The following is a 12,074-nucleotide window of genomic DNA, read 5'->3' as shown; positions in this document are numbered from 1 at the left end:
TCAGTGGACTAACAGATGCCGTATGAAAACATTTCTCTTGGTCTTAAAATTTACAATTAATTAAATGATCAACAAAGTTGACAGCGGTAGAGAGCTCTGAATGTCAGAGCCAGTTACTTCCCGCCAAACTACCTCAGAGAGTATAAAAAGGAAAGTCTGTAAAAACTTTGTTCATGGTCTTCCCAAATTGACAGTTGGTTGTTGATACTGAGAATGCATTATAGGATCATCAGGAAGCTTCAACGGCAAGTTTGCAATCTCTTTTTCATAAGATTAGGATTACTTGGAAAGACTGCGACAGAAATAGAGGGTGGGATTTCCTCCAATGTCGACAAAGGTTGATGTTGGGCCGACGGACGGCTTTTCATGGCCTATTGTGCAGCACTTAGTGAGAACAATTTTCGTGCACAGGTTCCGCGCGTATCACTAGCGGGGCGGCCTCTGATTCGCCTGCCCCACCATCATCTCAGCGGTGCAATCATCCGGGTGCCACATCTAAAGACTGCCCAAGCACACAGCAGCCACACTTGGCAGGATGCCAGGAAGTGTTGGCTGCCAAGGAATCAGCCCCCAAGTTTTCCGACACCACCCGGGAGAGACGCGGGGATGCAGCAGAGGCCCAACGTGATGACTTCTGCCAGCCAACCATGTCACCAACCCAGCAGGGGAGGCTGTGGCAGTGGCTATGAGTGCCAATGCCTGCAGAAGAGGACAGCCACCCAGTTCCACAAGAGGATGAATAGTCTCCTCCCTTCTGTCAGGGTAAGTCACTTCTTATCACTCTCAGTTCACACTCCCATTACACAACCACAGGGGAATTCACTCATTGCCAGCTCAAGGGACGCTACCACCTGCTCTCCCACACACATCTTCATCTCCCCTGTGGGCCGTGTCCTCATCACCTCTCACTCACCATCCTCAAATGCCAAGCCAGGCATCCCTATCATCTGCCCAGGCAGGGTCCTGCTAACACTCTCTCCATCAGTTTTCATGCAGAAGAAGCTGGATCACAAGAGGGAGAGATCCCAGATGGGCAGAGATATAGAATCATAGAAGTTTCAGTGCAGAAGGAGGCCATTTGGCCCATCGAGTTTGCACTGGCCCTCGGAAAGAGCACCCTACCCAACCCACACATCCTTCCTATCCCCGTAACCCAGCGACCCAGTAACCCCACCCCACCTTTTTGGACACTAAGGGCAATTTATCATGGCCAATCCACCTAACCTGCACATCTTTGGATTGTGGGAGGAAACCGGAGCACCCGGAGGAAACCCACGCAGACACAGGGAGAACATGCAGACTCCGCACAGAGAGTGACCCGAGCCGAGAATCAAACTGTGCTAACCACTGTGCTACCGTGCTGCCCGTCAGAGCTGTCAAAGCTGAAGGGACCTATGGACTTCATGGACAGAGTCAGCCAGCTGGCCGGGAAGGACATTGACCGCTCCTGTGCTGATGGTGAGGTCAGCAGTGATAAACCAAGCGAGGATCCAGCACAGCATCATCAATCATGGGGAGGCAGTGGTGTAACCCAGAGAGCCAGGGCCTCGTGACTCAGGTTCAAATCCCACCACGGCAGATGGTGCAATTTTTAAAATCTGTCTCTAAAAGTCTAATGATGACCATGGAACCATTGTCAATCATCATAAAAACTCATCTGGATCACTAATGTCATTTAGGAAAGGAAATCTGCCATCCTTACCTGGTCTGGCCGACATGTGATTCCAGATCCACATCAATGTGGTTGACTCTTAAATGCCCTCAGGGATGAGCAATAAATGTTGGCCCAGCCAGTGACGCCCACATCCCATGAACAATGTTTTTTTTTAAATCAGACATCGGTGCTGTGAGTCATGTCTCCTGTTTCTCAGGCCCATGCCTTGCACCAATGACCTCTCCTTCCTTTCACAGGCAAATCTGGGAAGCAGCCCAGGAAGTCCACCAGCCAGGTCCTCGACTCCAGACCTGACACCAGCACAGAGGAAGGGCTCATGCACGCTGAAATATAAGAACCGCCAGAGCACTCAGCCCACCCTCTCCTCCAGCGCAGACACACACACACCTTGGTGGAACTTAGTATTGGAGCAGTCTCAGGGGTCACAATTGGGTGAGCGCATCACACTTTCAGATCCACAGCAGGTGGAGGTAGGGACGTCCCAATGTCCCAGTACTCGGAGGACTGCTGCAGGCCAGGAATCTGCTGAGCGCCAGTCAATTAACGAGACTCTGGACTCAGTTATGCCTCAGTTGCTGGAGTTCCAAATGCAAACTCCGAATGTAGAAATTCACCATCACAGTAACTTTCAGTGACACTGGCAGTGGATGCCCTCCTGTGGCGCGACATCCTGCAGAAGGTGGAAGATGTGACCAACCAGCTCTCTGAGTGTGCAGAATCTTTGGCAACACTGGTTCTCGAACATCCACAGGTACGTCAGACCACGCCTGCAGATACTGAGTCTAATGAGGCATCTCCAAGCATCGGCTCTCTCTGGTTCATTCTGTGTTTGGAGTAAGCCTTGTCACCCTTTCCTCCACAGGCTTCTGCTCCTGCCTATAGTGATCTGTACACCTGTACATACATCTGCACATACACCAGGACTACAGACAGATGTAACAGCCACAGCATCACTAGAGGGCAGCATCAGAGACGAGTATAAAGGGTCCAGCCCAAGGGAGGATACGCCTCTGTCAGAAGTACAAGGCTAGTGAGCAGCAGCAGACAGAGGCAGCTCAGCATAGGCAGTTTACCTTAGCTTAACTGGTCATACCTCTTAACTGTATTGTATCTAGTTCAGTTCTGGAAACAGAACAAACCCTCTGAATAAAGTACTTGTGTTAACTGGAAGTCTACAATCTTTATTCAGACTTAGAGAATAACGTATGGTACCAGAAGTGATTTCAGAAAGCAAGCTAGATATCAGCAGGAGAAGAAAAACTTAAACCAGATATTCGATTGTGGAAGACTTCACAGCAAATGGATCCTCGACGACTAACTGATTCGATGGAACTTCTTGGAACTCCATGGCAGCTGGGAACAGCCGGTAATTTAAGTTATAACTGGAAAATGTTTGAACAGCCGTTCCAAATATTTATTACAGCTAATGATTTAAGCACTGCCTCTGACGCAACAGAAATAGCCCTATTACTCTCAACAGGAGGGCATGAAGCTTGAGAAATCTATAATTGCTTTAATTACTTAGAAGGTGAGGACAACACCAAAGTAGAAATTATACTCAAAAAATTTGATGAACGCTGTAACAGTCAGTCTGGTGAGATGCTGGAAAGATTTAACTCTTGTCAGAGAAACGGAAGGCCCATCTCTGATTTTATTACAAATCGCAAGCTAATTCCACAAGGCTGTGATTATGCTGATTTCAGAGACACTGTGATAATACAGCAATTAATTTCTGGACTAGCTGAAAAAAATTGGAGGGAAGAACTTTCACAAAATAAGTATCTAACTCTAGAAATCGCTATACAAAAATGCCTTGCTTATGAACAAAAACAAAATCAATACTTTGAGTCTCTACAAACACAGAATCATCATTTAGGAAACAAAATCGGTAAAAATGGTGCAAACACTCACCACAAGGCAGAGACAGGGTTGAATCAGAGGAAGACGGAGGTTCCCAACAGCAGCCATCTTGAGAAAGGAGCCGCACGTGCACAGTTGCGAAAAGAGCGCATGGTACAGGAAATGCGGAGTGCGCTTGGGCATTCGAGTCCTATGCATGACGTCACAAGCGTCATGACTTCAGAAGACCAGGAACATGCCCACTTAAAAGGGAAATGCATGAAAATGAAGGAAAAGAAATTTAAAGCTGCAAAGCCCAATTTTCTTGCATCAAAAGACAGAACAATGACCAAACTTACACCAGCAGTTGAAAATAACTTTCACAACACCCTGGAACAAGCAGATAGTACCGCCCTAGAAGATGATATGGTCCTTACAGACTACAACTCAGACGAAGATTTCATCTTGGGAGATGGCTACCCCAGTACCAAATCCGAACCGCAACTAGAGGTGTTGTACCATGAAGACCCCGATGATGAGTTCTTTGGATTGGGGAATCTTCAGCCCAGCATATATGACATCCCGACTTGTGAGTGCAGGATTATGCTGCGACCTGACGCCAAGAAACAGAGAGTGGTCCATGCACCACAAAGGGTCCCGGCCTCCACACAAGAAGATGATTTGTTCATTGAACATGAAGAGAACGATCACAACTCCAAAACAAAAAGCGATGATTTGTCTATCGAACAATACACACAATACTACTCAGACATGGCTGAATTACTCAGAGATCCTGATCACAGAATCAGCAACATGGTTGAAAACTGAATACGGCTCTTCTCATGGGAGATGAATCCAATACCATTGGTGCCATGGCAGATCGTCGATACATGGGATGACAGCAATACCCAAGACAAAGACGACACCACACAGAGCACAGAACGACTCCGTTGAGCGACCACAGATCGACTCTACGGTGAGAACACTGCACAGCTCCACAAAGAGAGCGATGACAGACTCCACAGAGAGAGCGATGAAGGACTCCACAGAGAGAGTGATGAAGGACTCCTCAAAAAGAGTGACACAAGCCTCCACAAAGAGAGTGATGCAAGCATCCACAGACAGCTCGGTCACAGACTCAAAAATAGAACCAAGCAAATCCTCCATAGCGAACGCCATGCATGTACAAGACCATGAGATCTATCAAGCTTATTTGAGCCACAAGAAGAAGACACTGAATATCTACCCGCTGTATGTGAGACCAGTCACGAAGAAATCACAATTCCCATACAGGATGTGCAGGATCACAGCGAGACTGACAGATCTCAGCTTGTCTGCACAGAAGCACTCAATAATCAGAGGACGGCCACCCATGAGTCCAGAGAGACCATGTCAATTGAAATCTTGAAGATTTTAACTCCAGAAGAGGAGCACCAAGAGTCCAGAGAGACCACATCAATAAAAATCCTGAAGATTTTGACTCCAGAAGAGGAGCACCAAGAGTCCAGAGAAACCACATCAATAGAAATATTGAAGATTTTGACTCCAGAAAAGGAGCACCACGACCCACAACAAAATGAAATTGTGAAGATTTTGACTCCAGAAAAGGAGCACAGAGAGATCACAGATGATTCAAATGAACCTGAAATGACTTCAAAAGAGGAGCCGCTATAAGTCAATGATGATTCAAGTGAACCAGAAATGACTCTGGAAGAGGAGCACCAAGTAAGCAAAGAAGAGGAATCGAATCCACCACAAATGACTGATGTCACCAACATCAATGCAACATCAGATCATTCTCACGATTCTCAAGAAGACAAGCTCAATGTAGCAGATACCACAAAGGACACTGACACCAATAACTGTGACAATGACTCAAATAATCCACATGGCATACTCATTGAGCGCAACAAGAGCAACAAAAACTGCAAGAAGCACAGCAGAAACAAGAACAACAGCAACAACAAAAACACATGCAGCTCAACAAGAACGACAAATGCAACAAGAAGCATAGCATCCCAGAAACAACAAGCATGACAAGAAAAAGAACAAGAAAAAAAGCGAAACAACAAAAACAGAATCAGCAAGCACGACAAAAGAGCAAGAAGGACAACAACAAGAACGCCAATGAAAACAACCAAGACAGAAACGACAAAAACAACGACAAGAATGACAACGAAAACAACAAAGACAGAAACAACAGAAACAACAACAATGAAATAACGACCTGTACAATATGGTACTCTGTACGTGAAGGACAATGCCACAGCACACTGCGAAACAATGACAAGACTACAAACATGCCATGACATGATAAAGAATCTCACGAATTCACATCTGCTCCAGAACAAACAAGCAAAACAGCTTTCACGAACGATAACATACAGATTCAATAACACAAACAGGAAAAAGTCGAGATCAGACAACGGAGCGACACAGAATCGCTACCCGCAATCAAATGGAACAGGGGAAAAAGGTGTCCACATCATTAAACGACTCATCAGCAAAGCAGCCGAGTCACGTTCCGACATCAATCTAGCTCTGTTATCATACCAAGCAACCCCATTGAGATCAGAACTGTCGCCAGCGCAAATGCTCTTCGGCAGAGACATCCGGACAACCCTACTGGCAAAGCAATTCCGAGATCCCGGCAACGCACCGGTTCTCGATGACATGCGGTCACTAGGCTCCAAACAAAAACTATACTACGATCAACATGCGATCCCACTCAAGCCACTGACAATAGGTGACACCATCAGAATCAGGGACCCAGAAGGCGGATGGTCTGAGTCAGCTACGGTGATCAGGCAGGAAGCAACGCGGTCCTACATTGTCAAATTGTCTGCGGGAGTACTTTTTTGCCGTAACCGCCGGGATCTATTAGAGATTCGACCTACAACGCCAGTATTTCCCACACTGGACTTGACGGAGTCCATTTGTCCACAGGACGTTCCTCGCCACACAACGCCAGACAGTACTCTTGATGACATCAAACCATCATCCGTACTACCACCATTAAGACGCTCCAGCAGAAGCCGTAAGGCACCCGACCGCTAGATCTGTAACGACACTTCAACACGCGCACAAGAAGAATATGGACATTTCTCACGATGGACTCACAACTCAGTTAATTGTTTCTGTATTACTTTTATCATTTTCACAGTGTGCAGATTTGTGTATTCTCACCACTTGTTATGTACAGTTTTCTTGAGGCCACTCTAATAAAAATAACTCAAATAAAAGGGGGGGGGATGTAGTGATCTGTACATCTGCTCATACACCAGGGACTACAGACAGATGTAACAGCCACAGCATCACTAGAGGGCAGCATCAGAGACGGGTATAAAGGGTCCAGCCCAAGGGAGGATCTGCCTCTTTTAGAAGCACAGGGCTAGTGAGCAGCAGCAGACAGAGACAGCTCAGCATAGGCAGTTTACCTTAGCTTCACTGGTCTTACCTCTTGACTGTATTATATCTAGTTAAGCTCTGGAAACAGAACAAACCCATTGAATAAAGTATTTGTGTTAACTAAGTCTACAATCTTTATTCAGACTTAGAGAATAACATACTGCCTTTGGTGAGCCGGGCATCTCCATTGCCGTCTTCTTCTTTCCTGCCTTTGAACAAACAGATGTCAGCGAGATCACCTGGCTCCATGTTCCTGACGTTCTCATCACTGCAATATCAAAGAGGGAGACTGGATGGTATGCCACCATCTCCTAAAGATAGCTTTTTGTCCATTCATCATCTGAAGCTACTCCCAAAGCCCAATGACCCATGTTCTGGCCACCACATTGTTGACCAGTCGCTACTTCGCATTCTGCTTTGGACAGACGCCACACCACGTGACTAAGTGGCCACAGCTTTGGCCAGTCTGCTGTATCCTGAGCTCTCATCTCCGACGTAGGGATTGTCCCAAGCTTCACTCCAAAGCCTTGCACTCAAACTGGTCTATGGGGGGCACATGTCAACAGGCACCTCAGTACATAGCCAAAGATTAGAATTTCTCTCCTTGGGCAGTATGCCATTGCCAACTCTTAAGAGAATTTAGTTGCTTGTCCAGTCAGCCAATGGTACATGGACACTGTGGCAGTCAGCGATTTTAGAATTCAGTGCACCCAGGGTTAAATGGTGAGCAGCAATAAGTGGCACTCACACGCATAAGTGGTGCTTGAGTGGGAATAATTGCGTGACTAGTTAACTCCAGAAATGTCAAATGGGTACTGATAACTGACATGTATTTCCATTAGCTTTGCCCTTGTCAACATCGCGCCTCCAGAAGCACCCCCTCCCCAAAGATTTAAGTGAACCATCATTCCGTGATGACTCCCCACCCACCCACCTCCCTTCCCTTTGTGAGAACTTTCTAAGAAATCACTGACCCAGCAGCAGAAGGTATGCTCCAGGAGGGCGCATTTCACAGTCAACCCCCCCCCCCCCCCCCCCCCCCCCCAGACTCCCCGAGTTAACCCCTTGGACTCAGGAGTCACTCCTCTGGTCTCCCCTGAGTCAACCACCAGTACCCTGCGGTAAACCCCCGGTACCCTGAAGTGAAGCACCCGGTCTCCCTCGAGCCAACCTTCAAGTCTCCCCTGAAGGGCCCCTAGTCTCGTTCGTATCAATCCTCAGGTATCCCCTAAATCAACCTCCACCTAACCTGGAATTTACTCCTCCGGTCTCCAGCCAGTATTACCCCGGTACGCTGGGGGTCTTAGACCAGTGCTCCCATTTCAATCCGGCTTTTCCCCAAGTCAAATCCGAGTACCCCCTCTGCCCCCTGTGGATGGGGAGTCACTCCACAAGTGCAGCACTCACCTCCGGCATATGGGCATGATAATGAGACGCAAATGCATTCCAATGAGGTTTGCGGCATTAAACAGCAGGAAGCCCGCCCACCACTGATGGGAGAAGGACGATCATGCGATACTTTTTTTAAATTTAGGGGCAACACAATGGCGCAGTGGTTAGTACTGCTGCCTCACGGTGCTGAAAACCCGCGTTCGATCCCAGTCCTGGATCACTGTCTGTGTGGAGTTTGTACATTCTCCCATGTCTGAGTGGATCTCACCCCCACAACCCAAAGATGTGCAGGGTAGGTGGATTGGCCACACTAAATTGCCCCTTAATTGGAAACAATGTTTTGGATACTCTAAATTTATTTTCCAAAAATGTTTCGAACAAGACTTTTTTTTCAATAATCGGCAATGGTTTTACAGTCATCATTGCTAAGACTAGCTTTCACTTCAAGATTTATTGATCCAGGTAGGATTTTAATCCATATCCCCAGTGCATTAGTTTGGGCCCTCTGGATTATGAGCCCAATGACTTTGCCACTAAGTTACCATCTTCGCCAATATCCCGTTGTGTGCATCTTTCCACCCACTCACTCTACCTTGTCAAACCTACTCCATCACATCACTCCTTACCTTACACGTCCAGCTCTCCTTTTCTTTCTCTGCACTTCCTCTCATCCCCACCTCTCCATCCAGCACTCCCACTCAACTGTCATCCTTATTCTGCTGTGTACTACTCCGTAATATTTACCCATGTCAAGTGTGCTTGGTCCATTAGCTGAATGCATGATACACTCATGGTTCTGTTCTTTTCTTTATTGCAAAAGAAGAGATCGCAGGAAAAGGCAGAAAACAATAGGTGGTCCTCGACCATGTGCAGGTTTGGATTCTCCGATTCAGGGGCTATGTTCCCACACCAGCGTGGGAGCGGTGGCGTTCTACGCGTGAAGAAATGGGCAAAACGGCCACCGATTCGCCATTTCGCTGGGGCTAGCAGTACGACAGCGTAGAACACCCGGCTCTAACTGCCGATATGCCCCGGAGAATTGCCGGGTCCGTGGCCACGCATGAGCAGGCAGCGGCCTGCAGTGGCCACACCGTGCTACATGGCGGAGGCGGCTCGCGGACACAACCCGCGAAATAGTGGCCGGCTCGCGCGCCCCAGACCACCCTCCACAGTTCCCCCAGCCCCAAATAATGTCCTCCCCTGCCCACGCATCGGCCCTCCCCCAACTGTGGCAGCGCTGGACTGAGTCCGGCTTGGGTCACTGTCTGTACGGAGTCTGCACGTTCTCCTTGTGTCTGTGTGGGTTTCCCCCGGGTGCTCCGGTTTCCTCACACAAAGTCCCGAAAGACGTGCTTGTTAGGTGAATTGGACATTCTGAATTCTCCTTCGGTGTATCCGAAGTGTGGCGACGGGGGGGGATTTTCACAGTAACTTCATTGCAGTGTTAATGTAAGCCTACTTGTGACAATCATAAAGAATGTTATGATTATTAAGATAAAACAATAATGATTATTATTATTAACGTGTCCACCAAACTACCTTGTGGCACCATTAAATATCAGCCACTCAAATATCATAAAGCATCAGATTGATTTGATTTGAACAGTGAGTGAAACAATGATAATTTCATCCTTCTTACTCTGCCAGTACTCATGTGTTCACAGTGCCACCGTGCCACATGAGGCCACGCAGGCCAAGCGAGCGCTTTCAGGCTGTGGATGCCACTTTATGTAGGATAACTGCCGAATCCTGGCTATGCAGTGCCCCACCAGTCCACAGAACATTCTACTCCAACACAGTTCTCTCAGGGAAGAATACCTATTCAGGGGAGATAACGAAACAGGAGATAGTCATGCGGACTCCACTTGAAGCATTTTCCACTTCTCACCCATTGCTCCCTTCCAGCCAGCCAACATGTTGCCTCATAGCCCGCTAGGCCACTCTGCCCCTGAATAGGCGCGGGTAGGTAAATTCTGGGCGGCCCCTCATGGATCCCAAAACCTGGAGAACATCAATTATGAGCATCTCAACAGGCAGAGCAAAGTGCTCCAGCCACAGAAGTTGTGATATTAAAATGAAGATTAATGATTTACATTTGCACAAGGAAATGCAATCGGATGTCTCAGGCAACATTATGTTTCTATGTTTCAGTTCTTTATTTGAAGCACATAAATATTGTCCTTTTGCATCATCTGTTTTGCCCATTCTTGGTTGCTGGCTGTCAAGTGGAGTTGTGTCATGGTGAGTGGGAAGAACTGAATTGATGGATATCAATGGAGGGGATGTGAAAGAGCTGGTTGATTAATTGCAGGAAAGGTTTGTATTGGTGCCATTGGAAAATGTTGTACTGCTCTGTGAGAGAGGTCCAGTGGAGGAACCAAAATGAACCTGGGCGTCCCTGGTAGCAATGTGTTGCTAATGGTGAGTTTGACTTATTGTTTTCCTCCATTTCATCTTCTCTCTCTTCCCCTTTAGAATACTCCAAAGAGGTTCTGGGCAATGAATGATGTCCTCCTACAGATTGTCGGTGCATGCGTGATGGGCCAAAGGGCCTCATCTGTACTGTACTATGCTTTGATTCTAACCCTCACTGCTACAAAATGTTAAGCACAAACATTCTGGACATTCTGGCTGCTCCATACTGAAGGACACCAGCAGGTCAGTCCAAACAGCGGAAGCGGTATCTTCATGCCAATGATTAGTTCAATAATGCATCTGATATCGTTTGTTCCGCTTTTAGGTGTTATTGGTCAGGTTTCTGAGAAATGGCATCAGCCACACTATAAATGGGTATCCCTTATTTCCAAGCAGTCATTCATGAACTCTGCTTCCAGACGTGCAGACACTAGGAATGCCCAGCTGCCACAGCACAAAAGCATTATGGTCGATCGTCAGGAATCTTGCACGCTGTTAAAATTGCAAGTGATTCGAACCTGACATCAGCTGATTGCAGTAAATCTCTTTTCCTCTCACACAGCACAGATCAATACATTACAGTGTTTAGGCAGTAATTTACGGTTCCAAAGATAACATACATTACCTGTTCAGTCACTGGATAGTATAGTATGCGTTGTTCTCTCTTTCCCATCTTCTCTGCCATCTTTATCTTGTTGAGTTATAAGCAAGGCAACTTTAGGTTCCAGCCAACATTTTAGGTTCCATTACTTCAGCTCAGGGGCTCTTTCCGCAGTCTTCTAACCCTGTTGTATTCATTAAAATCCTTGCTCCTTTATACACCATTTCCTTGGCCATAAGATGTAATCGACCCAAACATTTCTTTCCACACAGGGTCTCCTGTTTTGTGTTTGATCATTTGAGTTTGTTTACAATTGGTGCTCACGGTGCCCGATTGATTAGGCCTGGGTGCAGTCTCGGTAATAAATTTGTTTATAAGCTGCAGAAGGAGTTGAAAGCCAGAGCTGAACCATGAAGCATGGAGTAGACATTTTACAGCATCTGCTAGACACAGAAACTAATATAATCTCTGCATAGTTCTGAGAAACATGAGGGGCTGGATCTGGGGGTCTCCTTCTTGGGTCTGGCTCCGCGGTCTGAGTCTGCCATGGAGCACAGCATGGCCGCTGGAGGCCGCCGCCGTGCGCATGCGCGGCCTCTGACCCGGAAGTGCAGGGGCCCATATCTGCAGCAAAAGCTGCGAGATTTACTCCGGATCCCTGCTAGCCCCCTGCAAGGCTGGGGATTCGTGTCCCTTTATTCCAGGATCAGAAGTAAAACTCCACGGTTTTGAAGCCGGCGTGGT

General features: G+C 47.2%; 1 long non-coding RNA gene across 3 annotated transcripts in view; it reads right to left on the bottom strand.

Moving 5' to 3' along the window:
- The window catches only part of LOC119952983, an 80,724-nt gene extending 68,856 nt beyond the window's left edge, over window positions 1-11,868 (bottom strand). For all 3 annotated transcript variants that reach the window (XR_005457920.1, XR_005457922.1, XR_005457921.1), the window contains exon 1: window positions 11,355-11,868. This is a non-coding gene — a long non-coding RNA (uncharacterized LOC119952983). The remainder of the gene's footprint in view (window positions 1-11,354) is intronic.
- Window positions 11,869-12,074: the final 206 nt, after the last annotated feature.

Source organism: Scyliorhinus canicula, chromosome 18 (genome assembly GCF_902713615.1).
Source record: "Scyliorhinus canicula chromosome 18, sScyCan1.1, whole genome shotgun sequence".
NCBI lineage: Eukaryota > Metazoa > Chordata > Chondrichthyes > Carcharhiniformes > Scyliorhinidae > Scyliorhinus > Scyliorhinus canicula.
Note: the sequence above shows the minus strand (reverse complement) of the source record. Positions and strands in the feature narration are given on the sequence as shown.